The sequence below is a fragment of the Bos indicus x Bos taurus genome, chromosome 7 (assembly GCF_003369695.1).
Source record: "Bos indicus x Bos taurus breed Angus x Brahman F1 hybrid chromosome 7, Bos_hybrid_MaternalHap_v2.0, whole genome shotgun sequence".
In the NCBI taxonomy this organism is placed as follows: Eukaryota; Metazoa; Chordata; class Mammalia; order Artiodactyla; family Bovidae; genus Bos; species Bos indicus x Bos taurus.
The window spans coordinates 41,113,085-41,139,639 of record NC_040082.1 but is presented as its reverse complement, the minus strand read 5'-3'; the positions used below and the strand labels follow the sequence as shown (position 1 = coordinate 41,139,639).

The 26,555-nt window shown below is 39.7% G+C and overlaps 1 pseudogene; it reads right to left on the bottom strand.

Annotated features, from left to right (window-relative positions):
- Nucleotides 1-21,009: 21,009 nt before the first annotated feature.
- The window catches only part of LOC113896241, a 143,450-nt pseudogene continuing 137,904 nt past the window's right edge, over nucleotides 21,010-26,555 (bottom strand).

Sequence of the window (26,555 nt, the reverse complement as noted above, 5' to 3'; positions counted from 1 at the left end):
AGCATAACATGTGCTGCTGCAGAAGAGAATGTTTCAGAAATCACTTCTCTCTTCTTGTCTGCCTCTGCTCCAGTCAACATCTGTCCCTTAGAAAGCCAGTTCTGAAGGAAATCTGGCCCTTTGCTGCAGCCTCGATTTCGTTTCTGGTGGTTACAGCCTCCGTGTTTCCAGGGACCTGGTTGTGATTCGCTGATTTGAGCAGGGTTGAAGAGCCCGCTCCTGGACCATTCCTGCTTCGTGCTCTGCCCTGACCTCTGGTGGACTTGGCCTGTTAAGGCATAAACCAAGCTAGAAGCTGGAAGCCTTTGCCTTCTATCTCTACCTGCCTGATTTGGTTTGGAGTGTGCACTCTATTATGAAGGTTTTGAGAAGAGGCATAATTTCAGACACCACCATGGAGTGGCCAGATGGCTTTTGATCATTCAACACCTCTTATACTGGTATGGGAACCATTCTTTAAGAGTTTGCATGAGCACTGCATGCTAAGTTGCTCCAGTCATGTCCAGCTCTGTGCAACCCTATGGACTGTAGCCTTCCAGGCTCCTCTGTCCATGGAATTCTCCAGGCAAGAATATGGAGTGGGTTGCCTGTGCCCTCCTCCAGGGGATCTTCCTGTTCTAGGGATCGAACCCGAGTCTCTTATATCTCTTGCATTGGCAGGTGTGTTCTTTACCACTAGCATCACCTGGAAAGCCCTCTTTAGAGTTTGGATGGCATCAATCCTACCAGTCCCCCAGGCACAATGGATGGGTATAGGACCCATCCTGACCAATGTGAACAATCATTCCTTTGGCCTGAAGGCTTGGTTTGGAAAGAGCATATGATCTAAACTGGGCAAATCAAGTCTTCTGTAAGGGTCTGATACTTAGACCTTTCCCTGGAGATGGAGTTCTATAGATTCCTGAATACCTGAATTGCCAGTAACTATCATCTCTTTGGCCCCTTGAGAGAGCTGGCCGAGAATTAAATTGACACCGAGGAAGAGGGTGGGTTCTGGAAATTCAAAGGGAGTAATTTAAGCTTCTGCTTCTGGGTGTGCCTAGGGTGAACTGATGAATTCCTTTTTTCTCTTAAGCTAGTTTCCGTTGGATTTCTGACATAAATGGAAATCTCCTAATTAATACTGCAACCAGTGTTAGTCATAGTTATTATTTTTGTAGATAATCCGAAGTAAATTTGAAGTATATATGGTGTGACACTTTCCTTTATGACACCACATTAGTAATTATATAGTGGTCTGGATGACAATATTTAAATGTCTCTCACTCCATGAGCAGGGGTCATATTTATTTTGTTCATCACTATAGGTCTTTGACTGGTTGATAGTAAGTCCTCAATAAATATTCATGGGATGAATAAATAGTTGTATGGCAATGTTTACTGATGTAAGAATGTAATTTCTCTTACCTAACACTATTGTGGTTATTGAAGAGAATATTCTTATTCCTAAGTGAGTCATGCTGAGGTGTTTGGAGGCAAAGTGGGATGATGTCCACAAATTAATTGGTTCAGAAAAAAAAAAAAACTATCTTTCTCTCTATATCAATCTGTGTATGTATGTCTGTGTTGAGAGAGAGGGAAAACACATATGAAAAAATGTTAATCTTTGTTGAAATCAAGTGACGGCAATACAGGTGTTTATTGTACTCTCCTTTCAACTTTTGTATGTTTAAAAATGATCAAAATTCAAATTAGGAAAAGAGAAAAGATGACCTTTATCTGAATGGGCACTCATGCTTGTGTTGCCTTTAAGAAATGTCCAATTCCCCAATTACAGGACAAGTGTACCAGGGAAAGACCATTTGCATTACAAAATAACTTTTAATTTTCCAGGGGAAAAAAATCCCCTCAAGTCTTATTCAAATCATAGCAATTAAAATGATCCAATGAAGAGCTCAGCTGTAGGGGAAACTGGAATTAGCACTAGAGGGCAGTCTTCCCTCCCTTCTTCCCTCCTTTTGTCTCTCCTTTCCCTCTCCCTTTCTTTTCTCTTTTTATTTCCCCCTTTCTTCCTTCAGTTATTTTGCTAAAATAAAAAAAATTTTTTTTCCCTTTTTTTCTTTTTTAACAAACTAGGAAGTTATTATAAAAAAAATTTCAGACAATAAGGAAGGAGTAAAGGGGACAGCAAAAATTATCCTTGATGTTACTACCTACAGATAATAGTAAAAACAGTGCAAGGTATTATTCTAAGCATTTTACACATATTGACATGCTTAAACTTCACTCATAACCTGAGAAGGTAGTTCCTACTCTCATGCACATTTTACAGAAGAGAAAGTTGAGTAGAGGGTGTTAAGTTTCTGAGGATCAAATCCTACATGGCCTTGCTGAGAAAGAGACACTCTGGACTCTTTGGTAAAAGTCCTTTGCTACATACATACTTGCCCACATTCATGTGTGTATACAAATGTGTGCACATGATAATCACCCACATGTATATGGATTTGCACATATATGTATGCCACAATTACATGTGTAAACACACACATTTTACAAAACAATCATTTTATTCATGGTACTTTATGACTTGGTTTAAAAATATATATATATCACAACATTGTTAATCCTCTGAATAACAGGAAACTGTGGTGAGAGAGTTTAACTTGTCCTAGGCTGAGTGGAGCTGTGAACCTGGCTGGTTCACTCCAGAGCCTGTGTTCTTAGTCATGTACTGCTCCTTTTTTTTTTTTTTTTTTTTAATCCAGTTCTCTAATTTTTGTGTTTTAGTTATTTCTTAGTCTTAATGTTTTATAAATAACGCTGTCATGAATATCTCAGAATAAGCACTTTTAAGAGTCCTCAAAATCTTAGCTCTTAGACCCCTAGACTTTATTTCTTTATTCACAAAGCAGATATTAAATAAACTAGAAAATATGCTCAGCAATAGGTCTTCCTGTAAAGCTGTGTCAGCTGAGAGTTGGAAGGGAGACTTCTGATCGATTTTTCTGTTCTGGGCAAGAATCTTTTCTAACAATGACCTAGTAGCTGATATGATTACAATAGTAGTACCACCCCTTGAACACCTCGCTATATTTCAACCACTGGGTCACACCTTTTTCCTTTATCATTTCCTTAATCTTTACAATAACTCTGTGAGGGAGGTGTTATCCCTGTGTGTTCAGATGAGAGCAAACATCCTGTGACATCTCTGAGAAGATGGGCACAGCCTCTGTTTACACACATCTATGAATGGGGAGCTCTGTTGTGCAAAGCAGACCAGACCACTTATGGAGCCCTGTAATTGCTTGCTTACTATTGTAAGAATTCACTTACAATCACTGTAGAATTCACTAACTCTCTTTTCACACAATAGAGCTTGTTTAGATAATAACAATGAACATAGCTGCCATTTGTTGGGCATTTGCAAGAGGCCAGCATTAGTTCTTAGTGTACTTTTCACAGGTATTTTTAATACCTCACTTATACATAATGACCTTATATGGGGGGTATATTATTTTTTTCCATTTTATATATGAGGTGACTGAGGCCTGTGGCTATTAACTAGTGAGGCCAAGACAGTCCCATCTCACCTGAATGTACTTACCTGATGGCTTTAGAACCTGACCTCTCTAGAAAGATGCCTGAGGGCAGGAAAGTTAAGATGATTAGTTCGGTCAACATAGAAGAATGTCAGTTTAGAGAGATGGAAAGCCGCTGGCCAAGTTCCTTCTTAAAACTTTCCAAAGTTTTCAGAATTTCATATAGTATGGACGTAAGGTTGGAACAAGGAAAATTTAGATGGAAGTCTAGCAAACATTAATTATCACATCAACAAACATATCTGTAACATTTATTGATGTAGTAGGGGTTTGCTATAAAACCTAATATTGTGCTGTGTGCAAATTTACTTTAGAATCTATTGTGTTTATTCCTCTGTCATGGATTGAATTGTGTACACCCAAAAGATAAGTCTTAATTCCAGGTACTTATGAATGTGACCTTTTTTGGAAACAGACCTTTGAGATACAATCAAGTTAAGATCCAAAATCACTGCAGATGGTGTTAAGATCCAAAATGACTGCAGATGGTGACTGCAGCCATGAAATTAAAAGATGCTTACTCCTTGGAAGGAAAGTTATGACCAACCTAGATAGCATATTCAAAAGCAGAGACATTACTTTGCCAACAAAGGTTCGTCTAGTCAAGGCTATGGTTTTTCCAGTGGTCATGTATGGATGTGAGAGTTGGACTGTGAAGAAAGCTGAGCGCCGAAGAATTGATGCTTTTGAACTGTGGTGTTGGAGAAGACTCTTGAGAGTCCCTTGGACTGCAAGGAGATCCAACCAGTCCATTCTGAAGGAGATCAGCCCTGGGATTTCTTTGGAGGGAATGATGCTGAAGCTGAAACTCCAGTACTTTGGCTACCTCATGTGAAGAGTTGACTCATTGGAAAAGACTCTGATGCTGGGAGGGATTGGGGGCAGGAGGAGAAGGGGACGCCAGAGGATGAGATGGCTAGATGGCATCACTGACTCGATGGACGTGAGTTTGAGTGAACTCCAGGAGTTGGTGATGGACAGGGAGGCCTGGTGCGCTGCGGTTCATGGGGTCGCAAAGAGTCGGACATGACTGAGCGACTGAACTGAACTGAACTGAACTAATTTAATATGACTGGTGTCCTTAGAAGAAAAGGAAAGTGCCAGGTGAAGACAGAGACACACTGGGAGAATGTCACATGACAGCAGAGGCAGAGATTTGAGTGATGCAGCTGCAGGCTGTTGACCTGAAATAAATAGACTGCCAGTTACTTTTCCAGCAAAAATGAGTTTATTCAGAATCAGGAAAGAATTGCAGTTCGGGGTCTGCCACCATGGCAAGCCATATGCAAGTCTCATCACAGCAAAGGAGGGACAGTTAAAAGGGGGGGAAAAGGAATTTGGGAGGGCTGTAGTAAACAAAGAGTCCATGACTTTTCATTAGTTGAGTTGCCAAGAGAAAAGAGGAGGTTGGTCTACTTCCCTTTGGGCTACGCTATTATCAGAGGTAATGGGAGCTCCCCCTTCTGGTCTCCTGACTATTTAATTGAGGTTTCTGTTTATTAATTTTTTACAAGGCCAAGGAACATCAAGGTTTGATGCCCCTTTAAGAAACTACAGAAATGCAAGGAAGGAGTCTATCTGAAGTCTCAGAGAGAGTGTGGTCCTGCTGATATCTTCATTTTAGGTATCTAGCAACTGTGTAGAATTGTGGGGGAAATATATTTCTGTTGTTTTAAGCTCCCTCATCTGTAGTATTTTGTTACAACAGCCCTAGGAAACTAATACAACCTCCCATTCCACTTGTAGGAGTTGATAAACTATCCTCAAGATTTGAAGTCTGTTCAGTTGCATGGATGATTTCCTTTCACTTGTTCCCTCTGGGATTTTCAAACTTCAGTGTGTATAAACAAAAAATACATATATATATGTATATATGTATATGTATGTATTCTGCAGTTCGTTTGGAGAATTTTTAAAAGTTGAAGTATAGTTGACTTACAATATTGTGTTCATTTCAGGTATTCAGTGAAATGATTTTGTTATACATATATATATATATATATATATATATGTATACATCTATATATATTTTTTGTCAATTCTTTTCCATTATAGTTTATTACAAGATATGGAATTTTCCAGGCAAGAATACTGGAGTGAGTTGCTACGCCCTTCTCCAGGGGAATTCCCGACCCAGGGATCAAACCCCATTTCCTGAATTGGAGGCAGATTCTTTACTGTCTGAGCCACCAGGGGAGATAAAGTTCCTTGTGCTATACAGTAAATCCTTGTTGTTTGTGAGGACTTTTTTCAATAGATAATTTTCACTGAAAGTTTTTTCACATTTGTTCATTTAGAATGTGACTCCCAAGCTTCTTTGTATTGTATTTCTCTTTGCTTTCTCTCCCCTAGGCGATATCCCTTCAGTTTTTGTTGAAATATTTTCCTAGGCCATTTGCCAACCAAACGTATTCTCTTGTGAATGTACTATCGTGGATCAATGCCTCTCTTAAAGTGTGGTACTTGGTATAGGGATTATAGTGGGACTGATAACTTCCCTGCTGTGGATATGAGCACTGTACTTCTATCAGTGAAATCTCTGCTTTTTTTTTTTTAAAGCAGCCACACAGCAGCTATTTAATTGAAACCCCACATCTTTTTTGTTTTTTTAATGTTTAGCTCCTAAGTCTGATTTTATACCTTTTAAAACATGCCGAATTATACATGTTTTAGGACACCTAAATATAGAATGTTACTTTGCTCCTATTAATTTTTTATTGTATGCAACTAAGATTAGATCTAATATGCAGTACAGTGATTATAGATACAAAACTCTACTATGAACAAAAAAATTAAACTTACCAAGAGACTAGATCTTAATTGTTCCCAGTACTAGAGGAAGTGATAATTATGTGACTTGGTAGAGGTATTAGCTCAGGCTACAATGATAGTGAAAATCGCTCAGTCGTGTCCGACTCTTTGCGACCCCATGTACTATACAGTCCGTGGAATTCTCCAGGCCAGAATACTGGAGTGGGTATCCTTTCCCTTCTCCAAGGGATCTTCCCAACCCAGGAATCAAACCCAGGTCTCCCGCATTGCAGGCAGATTGCAGTATAAATGTATCACATCAGTATGTTCCATACCTTAAATTTACAAAATGTTGTATGTCAAAAATATCTCAATAAGAAAAAAAAAATCTAAAAAATGTATTTTTCCCTCAATCACTCTCTTTTTCTCTTCAAGCTTGTTGGTCTCATGAGAGGAGTTTCCCCATTACAGACTTCATCTCCAGATTAAATAAGTAAGTTTGCTTTTTAAGCCTATTTATGAATATCACTTTCTTCCTTCAGGTTTGTGCCATGTTTTTGCATTCAGGTTTGGATGGTTGCTCCATCTTCCATCTATTTGTGTGGCTCTGGTGGGAGTTTTCTGTGTATTAAATACGTTGCTTTCTTTAGATGCTGTCTTCTCTTTCTGACTCTTGAGGAGAATCTGTGAATTTCTTTTTAGTTAGAATGTTACTAAGACAGACTTAATGCCTCTGGATTGTACCCATCTTTTAAGAATATCAATGTAATAATATATTTATATAGAGAAAATGGGTAATAAAATTTACTAATAATTATTGGGTTTCTTCCTATGTGCTAGGCATTCTCATTTAAGAAAATTGAGGTGGAAGTCACATATTATAAAATCAACCATTTTAAAGCAAACAATTCAGTGGCATCAAGTACATTCATAATGTTGTATAACTACTGCCTCTGTCTAGTTAAACATTTTCATCACTCCGAAGTAAAACCCCCTACCAATTAAGCATTTTCTCCCTCTCCTTCCTCCCCTCAACTTCTGGCAGCCATCAATCTGCATTTTGTCTATATGGCTTTTTGTATTGTGGATATTTCATATAAATGAGATCATATAGTATGTGACTTCTGTTTGCCATTTTTCTCTCAGCATGGTTTGCAGGATCATCCATGTTGTAGCGTGTTTCAGTACTTGTATTTCTTTTTGTGACTGAATGATGTTCCATTCTGTTGATGGTCATTTATGCTGTTTCCACCTTTTGGCTATTGTGAATAGTGCTGCTATGAACATACCTGCGTATGTACTTGTTTTAGGGTTATGTTATAAACTGTGCCTTTTAGGACTTGGAAAACACTGTCATTCTTTTTCTAGGAAACCTTTATTTGGGTGCCTGTGCAATTTGTAAATAGAATGATACAACCATAGAAGATTCATTCATTTTGTAGGGCTTGCTCTCTCCTGGATTATGTTCACATTTCTGGGACATATTTCAAGCTGAATGAGTCCATCAACATTATTATCATCCCCCTGACACTGGTGATGGTAGCTATCATTTGAGAGCCTATCATATCATAGATACTATTTTTATCCACATTTCACAGATGGAGAAACTGAGGCTTATGAAACTTAAGCATCTTTCCCAAGGGATAGACTAGTGATAGAGCTAGGACTAAAACCAAAATCTTTGTGACTCTAAAACTTGAGCTATGTGACAGTTACATGCCTGAGTTTTCCAATTTTCATGAAGTTGGCTTTTTCCCCTAGTTTTAGTGGATAGCTGCTGACCATCAATAATAATAAACCTTCAATCAGTCAGTCCTGAAATCAGTTCAGTGAGTCAGAACCGTCACTGAAAACTGAAATGGAATGGAATAAGATGGAAAATACCATGTAGTAAGGGTATTATTTGATTAAACTTGCATTTTCACTTGTGTGGCATGTACATATGTGTCTGCATGAAGTAGTGATATAAAATGTATTTCTTATTGCGCGTTGCAGTCAAAAGGTTTGAAAAAATGCTCTAAGCCACTCAGGTTCGTTTTGATCAATGAATGTTCATCATACGTTTGAACTCTTATACAACCCCATACATTTGAGTTTTTATACACCCAAACAATTGTTGCTAGTTTCTTCATTCTCAAATATGGAGAATTTGCTCTCATCCTCCAAGTTCACGAATTACTGAACTATGATATTTTTTGCCTCTTCATAGCCATCATTGACTGATACTACATGCAGTTTTACATGGGTGCAAGCCTTTGAAATTCTGTTACCCTTCATTATTAAATAACACACATACAAAAAAGTACACATTTAATAAGTACTTTAATAAGTGATAGCCCACATCAATTTTCACTTAACACAAACAGACCATTTGTGCTGTTTTGTCACTTACTGGCACCCGCATCAGACGAGCAAGACACGAAACTAGACATCTTCCCTGCTGTTCATCACATAGCATAAATGCAATTTGGGGGCTCTGGTCCCCAGACAGCCTCCGGGAAGGGCTCCTGTGGATATGCAGATGATAATTCCACATGGTAAATGTTTGGTTTTCTTCACGTCAGTAGCAATCCACAGCAGTTCTCTGGGGACACTTTCAAAAGCCAGTTTGAAAATTTGTTCCTTAAAAACACAATGTTTTAAAAAATTTATGATGAGAACATATTAAAAATGCCAAGTTGTTGGTAAAAAGCCCCAAAGCATCCTTTTAATAAATTGGAGTGAATTATAACTTAAATCCTACAAAACAGAATTAGGGTTTTACATTTTTATTTGTCTCAATGCAAGAATTCAGTCTCTCACTGAAACATTAAAAAAAAAAAGTCATGCAGAAAGTTCAAGGGATCGTTAATCAGGTAGGGATAGTTGTGGAAACTGATCATTGAGTAAATGCTGTTGAAACACCCTTTGGTGTAAAACACTATGCCAAGTGTTGAGAAAAGGGAAAAATTATGATATAGCAAGCTGCTTCAGAAAGCTAGCCAACAGGAGACTCCTATGTGTGTTTGTAGGATAGATTTAAAGGAAGTTCATCAAAATCTTGTATGAAATTAATGGTAGAAAAGTAGAATTATAATGTCTGTTAAAAAGGGAATAAATACATTCTGGTGGAATCATCCAATGGGATAACAGAAAGCTATTAATAAGAAAGAGGGAGACTTCCCTGGTGGTCCAATGGTACAAACTGTGAAGAATGGTTAACCTGAGGAGTGGGCTTGGGGTCAGGGAAAGATATTACAGTAAGGACTTCAGAGCAGAAAGGTAGGGCAAGTCTGGGTACTGGTTGATATTGCTAAACTTCTGCATCAGCCCTGAAATAGCCAGAAACAATTAAATTGTGAAATTATGCAAGCAGTATCCATTGTTCAGTTCACTTCAGTTGCTCAGTCGTGTCCGACTCTTTGCGACCCCATGAATCACAGCCAGGCCTCCCTGTCCATCACCAACTCCCGGAGTTCACTCAGACTCACGTCCATCGAGTCAGTGATGCCATCCAGCCATCTCATCCTCTGTCGTCCCCTTCTCCTCCTGCCCCCAATCCCTCCCAGCATCAGGGTCTTTTCCAATGAGTCAACTCTTCTCATGATGTGGCCAAAGTATTGGAGTTTCAGCTTTAGCATCAGTCCTTCCAATGAACACCCAGGACTGATCTCCTTTAGGATGGACTGGTTGGATCTCCTTGCAGTCCAAGGGACTCTCAAGAGTCTTCTCCAACACCACAGTTCAAAAGCATCAATTCTTCGGCGCTCAGCCTTCTTCATAGTCCAACTCTCACATCCATACATGACCACTGGAAAAAGCATAGCCTTGACTTGACAGACCTTTGTTAGCAAAGTAATATCTCTGCTTTTGAATATGCTCTCTAGGTTGGTCATAACTTTCCTTCCAAGGAATAAGCGTCTTTTAATTTCATGGCTGCAATCACCATCTGCAGTGATTTTGGAGCCCCCCAAAATAAAGTCTGACACTGTTTGTTTCTCGTGGCTAAAAGCAATTCTATACAGTGCCGTAAAAAAAGCCTTGTTGAATTGAAAATATTGATGAATTCAAGGAGGTGACTCAAGCTATATAAATAAAAGATAAATAACAATGCAAGACTATGTGTACTGAGTATCAAATGGATAGCCTGGTGAACCTATCAAGAAGATCTTCATGGAAGAGAGAAAATGTGAAGTGATTTCAAAAGCTAGTAATAGTAAAAATGTGGATTTAATAATTAGTTGTGCAAAAAAAAGTCACATTGGGTTTTTTTTTTTGGTTTTAATTTTATTTTATTTTTAAACTTTACATAATTGTATTAGTTTTGCCAAACATCAAAATGAATCCACCACAGGTATACATGTGTTCCCCATCCTGAACCCTCCTCCCTCCTCCCTCCCCATACCATCCCTCTGGGTCGTCCCAGTGCACCAGCCCCAAGCATCCAGTATCGTGCATCGAACCTGGACTGGCAACTCGTTTCTTACATGATATTTTACATGTTACAATGTCATTCTCCCAAATCTTCCCACCCTCTCCCTCTCCCACAGAGTCCATAAGACTGTTCTATACATCAGTGTCTCTTTTGCTGTCTCATACACAGGGTTATTGTTACCATCTTTCTAAATTCCATATATATGCGTTAGAATACTGTATTTATGTTTTTCCTTCTGGCTTACTTCACTCTGTATAATAGGCTCCAGTTTCATCCACCTCATTAGAACTGATTCAAATGTATTCTTTTTAATGGCTGAGTAATACTCCATTGTGTATATGTACCACATTGGGTTTTGATAACTCAACTTGGTCTCATTTTTTTGACTATTCTTTTTCTAAAGTGCTTTTGATATGGACCATTTTAAAGTCTTTTTTTGAATTTGTTACAATATTGCTCATGTTTTATGGTTTGGTTTTTTTTTTGGCCTCAAGGCACATGAGATCTTAGCTCCCCAGCTAGGGATTGAACCAGCACCCCCTGCATTGGAAGGCAAAGTCTTAACCACTGGACCACTAGGGAAATCCCTTGAGACTTTTTAATAGCAAAAAACACACTATTAGTTCATTCTAGCTATACTGAAGTCAGTATTTTCTGCTTTACTCCCTTATCTCTGGTTGGCATCCAAGTTCTGAAGGGCTCATGTGGTATTGTGGACTCATTTTCTGTGTGTGCATATGTAGGTGCACGTGTGGGTGCATGTGAGTGCCCGTTTGTCTGTGTATTGTTCCCTAATTTTGGGACTTTACAGGGAGGGGCTAAACGCAGGGCTCCTTCGCAGAGATGGGGAAACTGAGACGTATGAAACTTGATGCCTCCCATAAGTGATACACCGATAAGTGATAGGACTGGAAGTAAGACTCTTCGGAAGTGTTTATGTCTTTTGCATCCCTTCCAACTCATCTCCTTGCCCAGTGCCTACAGATTTTTTCCACCTCTCATCATGTCAATAAAAAAAGTAACTAAACAGTTGTCTCCCATGAAACATTGTTTTGCGTTAGGGTTTTTGCCTTTAGAAAGCAAATCCAACCTGTCCAAAAGAAAGTCTTGATCTTCCTCCCACAGACTTGCCCTATTCATATCTTTCTCAACCTTCCAATTGTTTAGGCCATGAACTTTTATCATCCTTGATTTTCTTCATTATCTCATATCCCACATCCAAAGCATCAGCAAATCTCATGAAAGATACCTAGAATCTAACCGCTTCTCAACACTTCTGCTACTGCCACCTTAATCTAAGCTTCTATCATCTTTGACCTGCATTACAGTAGAAACCTACCAACTGGTCTCTGTGCTTCCATTCTTGCTTATCCCAATAGTCTATTCTCAAACAGCAGCCAGAACCATTCTGTTAAAACATGTAAGTTAGGTCATGCCACTTTTCTGCTCAAAAAGCTCCATTGACATCTCATCTGACTCTGAGTAAAAGGTTTTTTTTTTTTTTTTTTTTTTAATAAGAATCCTTATTTATAAAAGGCCTTAATTCACACCCCTGTTACATAACTGACTTTATTTCTTTTTACTCTTTTACTTGATCATTCTGTTCCATAAATTTCTTCTTTTCCTCAAAATGCCAGTCATACCTAGGGTGCTCCCCTCCCAGAAATCTGAGTGTTTCACCCCTTGCTTCGCTACAAGTCTTTGCTCAAGTGAGACTTACCTTGACCTTCCCACTTAAAATTGCAAACCCTTCCCTATTCCCCCCATGCTCCTCTATGTTCTGTTATTTTCCATAGCACTTATCAGCATATAAAATATGATATCACTTACTAATTTTTCTTATTGTCTGTCTCCCCTGAAAAGAATGCAAACCCAACAAAAGCAGGCAGTTTTGTCTGTTTTATTTACTGATGTATCTGTAGCACTTAGAAACCTGCTTATCACATAGCAGATGGTCAGTGATTATTGTTGAATGAATAAGTGCTGTGCTAAGTCCTGTCAGTTGTGTCCGACTCTTTACAACTCCATGGACTCTAGCCCGCCAGGCTCCTTTGTCCATGAGATTCTCCAGGCAAGAATACTAGAATGGGTTACCATTTCCTTCTCCGGGTATAGCACAAATAAATGAATTAGATGTATCTAGATTTCTCATTTAAGCAATAAAACTTGAAATATTATGTAAAAAGACAAAGTCATTAATAAAATACAGATCTTTATGTCCTGTTGCAACTTGAAAATATACTATAAGACATGGCATGTTCAGAGTACAAGGAGAAAGTGACATTAAAAATCATTTGTCCAGTATGGATATTCCTTAAAAAACTAGGAATAAAACCACCATATGACCCGGCAATCCCACTACTAGCCATATACCCTGAGGAGACCAAAATTGAAAAGACACACATACCCCAATGTTCACTATAGCACTATTTACAATAGCTAGAACATGGAAGCAACCTAGATGTCCATCAAGAGATGGATGGATAAAGAAGTTGTGGTACATATGTACATATGTACAATGGAATATTACTCAGCCATAAAAAGGAAAACATTTGAGTCAGTTCTAATGAGGTAGATAAATGTAGAGTCTATTATACAGAGTGAAGTAAATCAGAAAGAGAAAGCAAATATCACATACTAATGCATATATGTGTTGGAGAAGACTCTTGAGAGTCCCTTGGACTGCAAGGACATCCAACCAGTCCATTCTGAAGGAGATCAGCCCTGGGATTTCTTTGGAAGGAATGATGCTAAAGCTGACGTTCCAGTACTTTGGCCACCTCATGTGAAGAGCTGACTCATTGGAAAAGACTCTGACGCTGGGAGGGATTGGGGGCAGGAGGAGAAGGGGATGACAGAGGATGAGATGGCTGGATGGCATCACTGACTCAATGGACATGAGTCTGAGTGAACTCCGGGAGATGGTGATGGACAGGGAGGCCTAGCGTGCTGCGATTTATGGGGTTGCAAAGAATCGGACACGACTGAGCAACTAAACTGAACTGAACTGAATGCATATATATGGAATCTAGAAAAATGGTACTGATGAACCTATTTGTAGGGCAGCAGTGGAGACACAGACCTAGAGAACAGACTTATGGACACGGTGGGAGGGGAGGGAGGAGAGGATGGGATGTATGGAGAGAGTAACATGGAAACTTACATTACCATATGTAAAATAAATAGCCAATGGGAATTTGCTATATGACTCAGGGAGTTAAACCAGGACTCTGTAACAACCTAGAGGGATAGGATGGGGAGAGAGGTGGGAGGGAGGTTCAAAAGGGAGAGGACATGTGTATACCTATGGCTGATTCATGTTGATGTTTGAAAGAAACCAACACAATTCTGTAAAGCAATGATCCTTCAATTAAAAAAATAAATAAATTAAAAATTAAAATTAATCATTTGTCAGTCATCACATTGTCTAACTGACTCCATCTGAAAACTTACAGGCAAGAGGCCCTATAAAACATTGAAAAAGAATTAAAACATTAACACTTTGAAAAAAAATAAAAACATTACTTCCTTTCTTAGCCTCCTTCACTAGGTTCATCCTTGTAGAAATGGCCCTCCATCATTAGGAGGTTTTTGTTTTCTCATACCCCAGTGAGCTAGAGCAGAGCTTCTCAGACTTTAATATGCATGCCTATCACCTGTGTGATATGATTCATTAGGTCTAGGTAAGGCCCGAGAATCTGCATTTCTAGCAAGCTCTCAGATGATGCCATTCCTGTTACTGTGGTCCACACAGTAGCATGGCAAGGATTCTGTTTAAAATCTCTGTCTTGGGCTTTTTATTCTGTTTTTTAGAAGCCAGGGTTGAATGGGGAGGGCTTCTACCATCAATCATATCTGTTGCATCAAACTTTGGGATAATTTTCTATTGTCTTTTTCTCTCATTTTGTATATGGCTTATGTTTTGGTTCTTTCTTTTCCCCTGTTGTTTCTCTGGCTGTCACGAGCAGAATGTGCCATTGAAAAAAGTTGGCACATGTAATTGATTGTGATAGTATAATCTTTCATTGTCATGCAGTTAGCAGTGTACACGTTTGGTTTTACTCTAGGACAGCAGCATGGAGCTATTTAAATTAGTTAAAAATATTAACAGTGAAAAATATAATTAATAGGGGGTTGATCTGTTGAATTAAACCCCATTGTGTGGCACGTGTTTTCCTGTGTGTGTTATGCCAGACACTGGTAACTGTAACTGTGACAAATGTGTCCAGTGTTGCTTTGCTGGCTCTCACCCCTGCTGATTTCTATCTGCTAGTAAGGTGGGTGTGAGAGGAAGAGCAGGAAGAATTATTATATTTCTCAAAGATCCATTATTCTATAGTGCAGGGATAGCATGCACTATAGCACGTGGAAGTCCACGCAGGGATAGCAGCTACATATAGTAGCTAGGGACCTTGAGTTGATCATCAAAACTCCCATTAGTGCAAGAGGTGGAACTTTTCTTAATAGAAATTACTGTAAATGGATATAGGAGTCATGGGGGTAATCGACTAACCAAGGCTTAAGCATGTTTGTGGAAAAGAAAAGCCACAAAACAGTATGCCTTCCCCCATTATCCCTTAAACAGAAGTGAGTGGCAATTGCTGGCAATACATCTCAAATGAGGAAAGAAGCTCTTTAGGATGTCAAGTTGCATGGAAATTGTAATGAGGATGCTGATGTTCATTGAATCTGGTAGATAATGTTTTTTATATAGTTGGGTTATTTTCTAAGAAATCATATTTTACTTACTTTGAACCTTCTGAAGTTTAACCATATTGGTGATATACCTTGGTAGGATGCTGTCTTCTGGAGCTTCTTGGAGAAAGCTCTGCTATTCTTTCTGCTGCTGAGTTTGAAATGTGACTTTGACTATCTGAAATTTTAAAATGTAAGCAATAGTGCCACCCAATGGTGTCTCAGCAGCCTTTTGATGGAGAAGAAAATGGAATTTATTTTTAGGAGATGTTTCATGAAGCTTTATGTTCCCAGGCCCCATGGATTGTATTTGTCTCTCAATGGAGAGCCAGGTTCTCTAATTCTTGTCTTCATTGGGAAAAGTGGCCTTGGTGGAATTCTCTAGTCTTGCCAATCCAGAGTCACATGCCTCCCGAGAATGGGGAAGACTTACAGATAGCTAGTGTGAAAAGATGGCACATGAGAAGATGTTCAGCATCACTAATTATTATTCAGTTTAGTTCAGTTCATGCAATGAAATATAATTTCATACCAGTCAGAATGGCTATCATCAGCAAATCTGCAAACAATAAATGCTGAAGAAGATGTGGAGAAAAGGGAACCCTCCTACACTATTGGTGGGAATGTAAGTTGGTGAAGCCATGATGGAAAACAGTGGGGAGTTTCCTTAGAAAACCAAGAATAGAATTACCATATGATCCAGTGATCCCACTCCTAGGCATATACTTGAACAAAACTATAGTTCAAAAAGATACGTACACTCCTGTGTTCACAGCAGTAGTATTTACAATATCCAAGGCATAGAGACAAACTAAATGTCCATTGACAGATAAATGGATACAGAAGATATGGTACATGCACATTGAAATACTACTAAACCATAAAACTGAAATAATGCCATTTACAGCAACATGGATGGAACAAGACATTATCATACTAAGTGAAGTAAGTTAGAAAGAGAAAGACAACTATCATATATCACTTACATGTGGAATCTAAAATATGGCATAAACGAATCTATTTAGAAAACAGAAACAGACTCACAGACATACAGAACAGAATTGCCAAGCGGGGGAGGGCTGGGGGAAGGCTGGACTGCGAGTGTGGGGTTAGCAGATGCGAACTATTGTATATAGGATGGATAAACAACAAGGTCCTACTGTATAGCCCAGGGAACTATATTCAGTATCCTGTGGTAAACCATAATGAAAAAGAATATTAAAAAACTGTCTCTATGTGTATAACTCAGTCACTTTGCTATACAGCAGAGATTGACACATTTTAAGTCAACTGTATTTCAATAAAAAATTATAAAAATCCCATCTCCAAATGTATAATGCTGTGTTAAGCAACAAGCTCCATACATTGGGCCTTGTACGACTCCAGTTCTTTAAATATTCATAAGTAGAAGCCAGATGTGGTAGACTGCTGTGGATGGCTGGTACTCACACTATTCCCTAATGTCTTTGGTGAACCCCCGTTAATAGGACACACTAACAAGAATGGACTTTTTCTGAAGATTTCATGAGGAAATAGGAAAGTTGATTTGCATCAGAGACCACACATTAGAGAACTAATAAGGTCCTCATTCTTCTTCTGTCCTCTGCCAGTGATCTTGTCATTCTTCCTCTCTTACTCCAAACAGCCTCTGAAGACTCTTTTATTATCCAGCCTATTCAGCTTTTGTCCCCAATTTATAGATCCTTGTCAGCAAAGCCAAACCCTGGAATTAGCCCCAGAGTGATCATCAACTGCCTCTTGAAGGCCTTCTTCCTCATCAAAGCTTATAATTTAGTTATTCATCCAAGTAAACAATTTTGGTAGTGGGTGGGTTCTCCTGGTAAGTAGATTTTTCTCCATATTGTTACATAAAATATACCACATCTTCTTCCAAAAATGATTGTGAACCATTAAGAGGTTCAGATATACGTGAGAATATAAATGAGTAGCTAATTACATAGTCTAATACCAGACATCATTCAGTTTGTTACTGATTGTCCTGTTGTCCTTCAACAAAGTCCTTCAGTCTCTCCAAGTGGAAGTGTGTGCTCAGTTCACCTTTCTTCAATCGCTTGGCAACCCCTTTCCCATATTCCTGCTGAGGCTGCCAGCTGGCCTTGTTCTTTCTGGAAGCACTTTTACGTTCTCTCCCTTTCCAGGATTTCTTAGACTTCCCAGTTGCTGTTACGCTTGAAAGGTGTTAATGAATGACAATGATGTAATGTGTTATGGCTGCAGGGCTATTTGCATTTAAATTGGAACTCTTACATTTACACAAGTCTGTGTATTTTTAATTAATTAATTTAGTTTTGGCCCTGCCACTTGATTTGTGAGATCTTAGCTCCCCGACCAAGGATTGAACCTGGGCCCCCAGCAGTGCAAGAATGGAGCATAAGCACTGGACCACCAGGGAATTCCTGACATTCACACAAGTCTGAGCCCAGAAGGATGACTGATTGAGGAGAATTTCAAACTTGGGGAGGGCCAATGAGGCAATTGTTTGGCTGTATATAAGCAACATTATACATGGAGGGTTAGATGCACTTTTTAAGATGGTTGAGTGAGCGAGAATGAAGTGTAAACTGAAAAAAAAAACTACACATGACATTAGAGAATCTATATTTGATGCTTGAATGAGCCATCACAGGGGTTACAAATGTGGTCACATCTCCTTGACTATCTTGTTTGCTGTTGTATCCCTAGTGTTTTTTAAAAACCATTTTATTGAGGTGTTATTGTTATACAAAAAGCTGTGCATATTTAATGTATACAACTTGATGAGTTTGGAGATAAATATACATCTGTGAAACCATTACTACAACCAATGCCATAAACATCTTCATCATTTCCAAGCATTTCCTCCCACCCTCTTAATTTACTTGTTTATTATTATCTTTTTATAAATCTATAGTTTTATTAAGACAGAAAACTGACAGTGTTGATATGAAATTTACATTTAAACAAAAGTTTTCACAGAAACCTGACACATGCCTAAAAATTACAGTGGAGTTCTAGATGCAGGTCTAGATGATGTCAAGAACTGATGGAGCTCATGATCCAAGACAGCGTTTTGGATTTTAGTTAATTCTTAGGATTAAAAAATTTGTTTTGTTTTAAAGTGAACCACTGCCCCAGTATGAAAATTAAATCTTCTCCTGAGAAGATTCAATTTTTGAAATGATTCAGCTCTTGAACTTGTGCTGTCAGTGACTAAACCCTGCCACCAATGATTTCAAAGTTCAAAAAACAGAGTCTCCAAGAGTTTTCTACTTGAGTTTTCTTTGAGCACTGGTCCTTGTCTTTCCCTATCTGCCTACCTCCTATACCACTCTCTGCCCTTCCCTAAATACTTCAGCCTGTGGCTTGGGTGGAGAAACTGATATTTACAACTTCATAATTGGAAAAGAAAGGGTCTTGTCAATTCCAAGAATTAGCTCCTCTAAGACAGAACTGGAAAAGGTCAGTTTTCATTCCAATCCCAAAGAAAGGCAATGCCAAAGAATGCTCAAACTACTATACAATTGCACTCATCTTACAAGCTAGTAAAGTGATGCTCAAAATTCTCCAAGCCAGGCTTGAGCAATACATGAACCTTGAACTTCCAGATGTTCAAGCTGGTTTTAGAAAAGGCAGAGGAACCAGAAATCAAATTGCCAACATCCTCTGGATCATAGAAAAAGCAAGAGAGTTCCAGAAAAACATCTATTTCTGCTTTATTGACTATGCCAAAGCCTTTGACTGTGTAGATCACAATAAACTGGAAAATTCTGAAAGAGATGGAAATACCAGACCACCTGACCTGCCTCTTGAGAAATTTGTATGCAGGTCAGGAAGCAACAGTTAGAACTGGACATGGAACAACAGACTGATTCCAAATAGAAAAAGGACTGTATATTGTCACCCTGCTTATTTAACTTATATGTAGAGTACATCATGAGAAATGCTGAGCTGAAAGAAGCACAAGCTGGAATCAAGATTGCTGGGAGAAATATCAAATATGCAGATGACACGGCCCTTATGGCAGAAAGTGAAGAACTAAAGAGCCTCTTGATGAAAGTGAAAGAGGAGAGTGAAAAAGTTGGCTTAAAGCTCAACATTCAGAAAACTAAGATCATGGCATCTGGTCCCGTCGCTTCACGGCAAATAGATGGGCAAACAGTGGAAACAGTGTCAGACTTTATTTTTGGGGGCTCCAAAATAACTGCAGATGGTGATTGCAGCCATGAAATTAAAAGACGCTTACTCCTTGGAAGGAAAGTTATGACCAACTTAGACAGCATATTAAAAAGCAGAGACATTACTTTGCCAACAAAGGTCCGTCTAGTCAAGGCTATGGTTTTTCCAGTGATCATGTATGGATGTAAGAGTTGGACTGTGAAGAAGGCTGAGCGCCGAAGAATTGATGCTTTTGAACTGTGGTGTTGGGGAAGACTCTTGAGAGTCCCTTGGTCTACAAGGAGATCCAACCAGTCCATCCTAAAGGAGATCAGTCCTGGGTGTTCATTGGAGGGACTGATGTTGAAGCTGAAACTCCAATACTTTGGCCATCTGATATGGAGAGCTGACTCATTGTAAAAGACCCTGATGCTGGGAAAGGTTGAGGGCAGGGGGAGAAGGGGATGACAGAGGATGAGATGGTTGGATGGCATCACGGACACAATGGACATGGGTTTGGGTGGACTCTGGGAGTTGGTGATGGACAGAGAGGCCTGGCATGCTGCGGTTCATGGGGTCGCAAAGAGTCAGACACTACTGAGCGATCATCATTATTTGTTTTTTCCTTTGTTTCACAGTTTCTTCAAATTTTAACAAAAATGATCTTAACTCCAGTCTCCCTTCTTTCCCACCCCATCCCACGACCTCCTTTATATATTAAATTTCCTTCTCAACCAGTTTCCATCCCCCAAATGCAACTTTGTTAACTTCCTAACTAGCTTAGTCTTTTGTTGGGACCAGCATTAATCTCAGGCAGGGAATACCTTGGCTTCTACATTTTAGGCATTCACAACTTTTAAACAGTCTCTCACAGTCCTCATTTAGGTGGCCAATGACATTTTTTGAAAGGATACAATATTCTGGACACAGAACCCAATCATCATTATTTGTTTTTTCCCTTTTACAGTTTCACAGTTTATTCAAATTTTAACAAAAATGGTCTTAACTCCAGTCTCCTTTCTCACCCCATCCCACTGACCCCACACAATACACCAGTAATAGCCAAAAACTACACACATTCTATGCTGTAAAAAATGCAGAGTTAACCCTCTTGGGAAGAAGGCTGTGGGTTGTGGAGATGCTCTTTGAAGATCTACAGTATCGCCTGCTCTCCTACATCCCACTCTACAAGTTTTGTCCATCATAGAAGACCCTTTGCTTTTCTTAGTGAAGTTCAGAATGAGTTGCATTGAAACACTGATTCTTCTTCCTCTTCACCAAGATGGATGTGCAAACTGTACGGCATGGAACGACTTTGAAGCACTTAGCCTTCTGCTTCTCTTCAAAGCACATCTTCTCAAGCCATCTTTATGGTGTCGAGACAAGTAGAACTCCTTCTTTCCCCACTTGAAACCTGCAGTCAGATGTGACAGCCACTGGTATTCAAGAGAGTTAATTCTTGTTTTTTTTGTCATCATCCTCTGAGGGATAAGAATGGCACCTCAGCATTCCTCATAGAAGGATATGATAACCTGTGGGCACTTGACATTGGCTTCCTTGGCAGGGACCAGGTCAGCCTCATCAGAGTTTTTCCATTTCATCAGGAACATGAGTTCTCCACTGGAATCTGTAGTTCCAATAATCCACTCAGGTTCCAAACCCCAGGCAAAGCCTTGTGACTTTTCTGATTCTTTTCTTCTTCTTTGGTTTGCTCTCCTCCCCCATATTGTCTGAATCAGAATCAGCTTTGCACTTGCCTCCATCTGGTTTGTCTGTCTCGGGTGCTGTTTTCTGTGACTGCAGAAACAGCAGTGAGGTCAGGGCAGTCAGGTTATCTCCCGGCTCCCATGTGTTGTCCTCATCTGAGACCCTCTTCCACTTTAGGAGATACTCCACTTGGCCCTTTACCACTTGCCGGTCTAGAACTTTTTCCACCACATATTCCTCTTCCTCTAGCACCTCCTCTACTTTCTTCTTGTTTTGTTTTTTCCTCACAGTGCCTGCCAGCTTTCTGGTATAAAGGGTGACGGCTGCTCAGAGCAGCACCCACAAACCTGAGAGGAATCAGTAGGCACTACTGGCCGGGGAGCGGTGACTGTGACGGAACACTTAGAAGAGCTGCCCTTTCTGCACAACACATTGTTGCTAACAGTAGGCACTATGGTGTACAGTCGATCTCTAGGACTTACTCATCTTGCCCAACTGAAACTTGGTACCCTTGACCAATACTTCCCTGATTCTCCCCCCTCCCCTAAGTTTTGAATGGTTCCTGGCATATAGTAAGTCCTCAATAATTATTTGTAAAATAAATGGATGGATGTATAGGTGGATGAATTTTTTTTTTTCTAATATTGCTGAAACTCTTCCTCATATGCAGGGGCCCTAAATATCTTTCTCTTGAGGTTTCTGTAACTTGAAAATGTCTACAAATTCAAGAATTTTTTCTTATTCTCAAAAGACAGATGGGGCAGCCAGACTTCTTTTGACACCAGGGGGTCATTCCTACATTGTTCCAACCCTTTCTTTCTTGCTGCCTGAATGTGTCACTGGAAAACACGTGTTCTGCATAGTCCTAGGAGACTGGTTCACCTGAGAGGACCACAGGGTTCTCTAGGGAGGACATCCCACTCCTTCAGGACTGAGGTGAGTGCGTGTGTGTGTGCATGTGCAGAACGGAACCTCTCCATAGGCTCATTAGCATAACCACAAATGCAAAAACAAAACAAAAAATTCGTTTAACCCTACTGAAGTGCAATACGACAATATCAGTTCTTAAATTATTCCAAGCCATCACCAACTCAATGGACATAAGTTTGAGTAAACTCTGGGAGTTGGTGATGGACAGGGAGGCCTGGCGTGCTGCAGTCCGTAGGGTCACAAAGAGTCAGATATGACTGAGCTACTGAACTGAACTGAAATGAACTGATTCCAAGCCTAGCCCATTCTTCAAATCAAAATCTAATTCTTCCTTTTATGCCTATAATCTGAGGTTGGTTTAAAACACAGTCAAGTCTTTGGGGATGAAATTTCTCCAGAAGGGTAGGGGCATTTAGGAGAAAAGTCTTTAAGAGCACCTTCAAATTTTTGCCTTGGGAAGGACCAGTGAAAATGCCCTAAAGAGCAAAAGTATATGGTGCTTCTCAGCCTATAAAAATAATGTTCCTTTGGGGAAAACAAAACAAAACAAAAAATCCCACCGCCACTTCTGTCCCAATGTTGCTAATATGCTTTGGGGAAATCATATTTCTTTTAAGAGGAGCTTCATTTACTCTGGATCTTCCTCAACCAAGGTTATTGTCTTGAGCTTTACTCTTAGGAAAGCATTAAGTTTCCTTTCATTTTCTAAATATAGTGAATTAATTTATTGAAGAGATTAATTTAACACTAGTGATAAAACTTGGATTGGTTGCTTGCTTTTTCCAAGAAGAATCCCCATAACATTTTAAAGAATAAGATATAAAGAGTTTTGCTCAGTGCTTGGCTCATAGAAAGCATTCAATAAGTATTAACTACAGCTATTTTTGTTGTTATTGCTGCTACTAGTATTGTTATTAGTGGTGGTAGTCATTGGCCTGGCATCCAGTCCTAGTGGTAGGTATTATGAGAAAGAAGTGGAGTTTAGTGACATACAACACATGTAAAGTGCTTAATATAGTCTTTGACACAAAGCAAGCATTTAGTGAATTTAAACAAATTTAGAAAATGTGAATGTATTGGGGTAGATTTGGCTGCAAAAATAGAGACCAAAATTTAATGGATTAAAGAAACATAAATTTATTTTTCATTCATGTTACAGCACCAAGTGAGTGTTCCAAGTGTTAAAGAGAAGTTTTCAGGCAATTTAGCTGTGAGCATGTATCAAAATTTTATTACGATTAGGCACAGAAGGGAAATGGACCCTAGAAAGGCCACTTCCCAAATTTACTATTGGTAGGGACATTTGATAGGAAGAAAGTTCAGTTAGATAATCATTGTTAGACTAGACACAGAAAGAAAAGACAGTCTGGTTAAAGGTCACTAGACCCTTGATTGACAGCTGGCAACTGACTGTGTGGGTAATTGGGCATGTGGGTAATTGGTTTCTGAGAGCAAACCTTAATCCCATTAAAGTTCACAGAAAATTGCTTAAGCATTTTATCAGGAATGCTAACTTCTCAGAAAGAAGTTATGAGCAAAATGGTTTTGCCTTTCAGACCAGGTTTGAAACAGTTTCTCTTATGGGTGGGACCATGAGCCACTCTCCCCGCTCTCGTCATTCAGGTACTCTGGTTGACGGTAACTCTGCCATTTTCAGTATATGGCTTTAATGCTATTCTGGTCATTGTCAACAGCCAGTGAGAAAGAGGAAAAGAACGGAGATTTCTTCCTAAGAAATCTTGCCTAAGGAAATGAGCCAGAGGTGGAAGCAGAATTTTTGCTCGCACGTCATTGAGAGCTTAGTTACGTGATCACCAAGCTCCCAATAGGGTTGAGAAGTGCAATCTGGATATCCAGATTCTGGCTGCAGGACTTTTACTAGGGGGACGAAATGGAGTTTGGGGACAGTAATGATTTCTGCCACAATGAGGATGTGCCCAGCCTTTCTGCACCTACTGCCTCTGAAGCTGCTGCTGCTGCTAAGTCGCTTCAGTCATGTCCAACTCTGTGTGACCCCATAGACAGCAGCCCACCAGGCTCCCCCATCCCTGGGATTCTCCAGGTAAGAACACTGGAGTGGGTTGCCATTTCCTTCTCCAATGCATTAAAGTGAAAGGTGAAAGTGAAGTCGCTCAGTCATGTCCGACTCTTAGCGACCCCATGGACTGCAGCCTACCAGGCTCCTCCGTCCATGGGATTCTCCAGGCAACAGTACTGGAGTAGGATGCCATTGCCTCTGAAGCAGCAGTTGGCAAACTATGGCCTTCAGGCTAAATCCCACCTATAGCTGTTTGTATAAATAAAGTTATATTGGAAAGCCATGCTCATTCATTTATGCAATGTGTATGGCTGATTTCACACTACACTAAAAGGTTGAGTAATTGAGACAGAGACCCCATGCACCAAAGCTTAAAATATTTACTTTTTGGCTTTTTTAGAAAAAAAAAAATTGCTGACCCTTATTCTAGAGAGGGTTCTGAATTGCCCATAAAAGTGAACTTGATGGGTCAAAGGAAATGTGCATTGAAAATTTTAGTAGATATTCCCCTTCTTATTTGCACTAGTAGTGTATGGGATTGTCTGTCACCCAGTCAACACAGTAATATCAAAATTTTCCATATGGCCAATTTGATAAGTGAAAATGGTATTTTACTATAGTTTTCATTGTACTTACCTTATTAGTAGTAAGATTTAGTATAGTTCAGTTCAGTTCAGTCACTCAGTCCTGTCTGACTCTTTGTAACCCCATGAATCACAGCACGCCAGGCCTCCCTGTCCATCACCAACTCCCGGAGTTCACTCAGACACACATCCATCGAGTCAGTGATGCCATCCAGCCATCTCCATCGAGTCAGTGATGCCATCCAGCCATCTCATCCTCTGTTGTCCCCTTCTCCTCCTGCCCCCAATCCCTCCCAGCATCAGAGTCTTTTCCAATGAGTCAGCTCTTTACATGAGGTGGCCAAAGTACTGGAGTTTCAGCTTTAGCATCATTCCTTCCAAAAAACACCCAGGACTGATCTCCTTTAGAATGTACTGGTTGGATCTCCTTGCAGTCCAAGGGACTCTCAAGAGTCTTCTTCAACACCACAGTTCAAAAGCATCAATTCTTCGGCGCTCAGCTTTCTTCACAGTCCAACTCTCACATCCATACATGACTACTGGAAAAACCATAGCCTTGACTAGACAGACCTTTGTTGACAAAGTAATGTCTCTGCTTTTCAATATGCTATCTAGGTTGGTCGTAACTTTCCTTCCAAGGAGTAAGGGAGTATATATAATAAAATCTATATAGTATTTGGTCTTTGTCCCTCATTGTTGTTATTGTTCAGTTGCCAGTCATGTCTGACTCTTTGCAGCCCCAGGGACTGCAGCACATCAGTCTTCCCTATCCCTCACCATCTCCCAGAGTTTGCCCAAGTTGATGTCTATAGAATTGGTAATGTCATACAAACATCTCATCTTCTGTCACCCTCTTCTCCTTCTGCCTTCACTCTTTCCCAGGATCAGAGACTTTTCCAATGAGTCAGATGTTTGTATCAGGTGGCCAGAGTATCGGAGCTTCACCTTCAGCATCAGTCCTTGCAAAGAGTATTCAGAGCTGATTTCCTTTAAGACTGACTGTTTGATCTCCTTGCTTTCCAAGGGACTCTCTCTCAAGAGTCTTCTCCAGAACCACAGTTTGAAAGCATCAATTCTTCGGTGCTCTGCCTTCTTTATTGTCCAGCTCTCACATCTGTACATGACTACTGGAAAGACCATAGCCTTGACTATACAGACCAGACCTTTGTTGGCAAAGTCAGTGTCTTTGGTTTTAACATACTGTCTAGGTTTGTCATAGCTTCCCTGCCAAGAAACAATCGTCTTCTAATTTCATGGCTGCAGTTGCCATCTGCAGTGATTTTGGAGTCCAAGAAGAGGAAGTCTGTCACTGCTTCCATCTTTTCCCCTTCTATTTGCCATGAAGTAATGGGGCCAGATGCCATGATCTTAGTTTTATTAATATTGAACTTTAAGTTGGCTTTTTTACTTTCCTCCTTCCCCCTCATCAAGAGGCTCTTTAGTTCCTCTTTATTACTGGCACAAAACTTTAGAAACCTATGAATTTCCAGAGTGATAGAAAGTGTCTTTTGATATTCATAATGAAACGCTTTCAATCACACCTGAATTTGTATTAATGAAGTGACTTTTGGAAAATCCATAAGGAAGGGCCTGGTTGCCAGGGGACTCAACCAGAATTAGAGAATTGGAACTTTAAATCTCTTCCCACCCCCCATGCCCTTGGAAAGGAGAGGGCCATGAGATTGAATCAATTAATCATGCCTACATAATGAAGCTTCAGTAAAATTAAAAGAATGGTG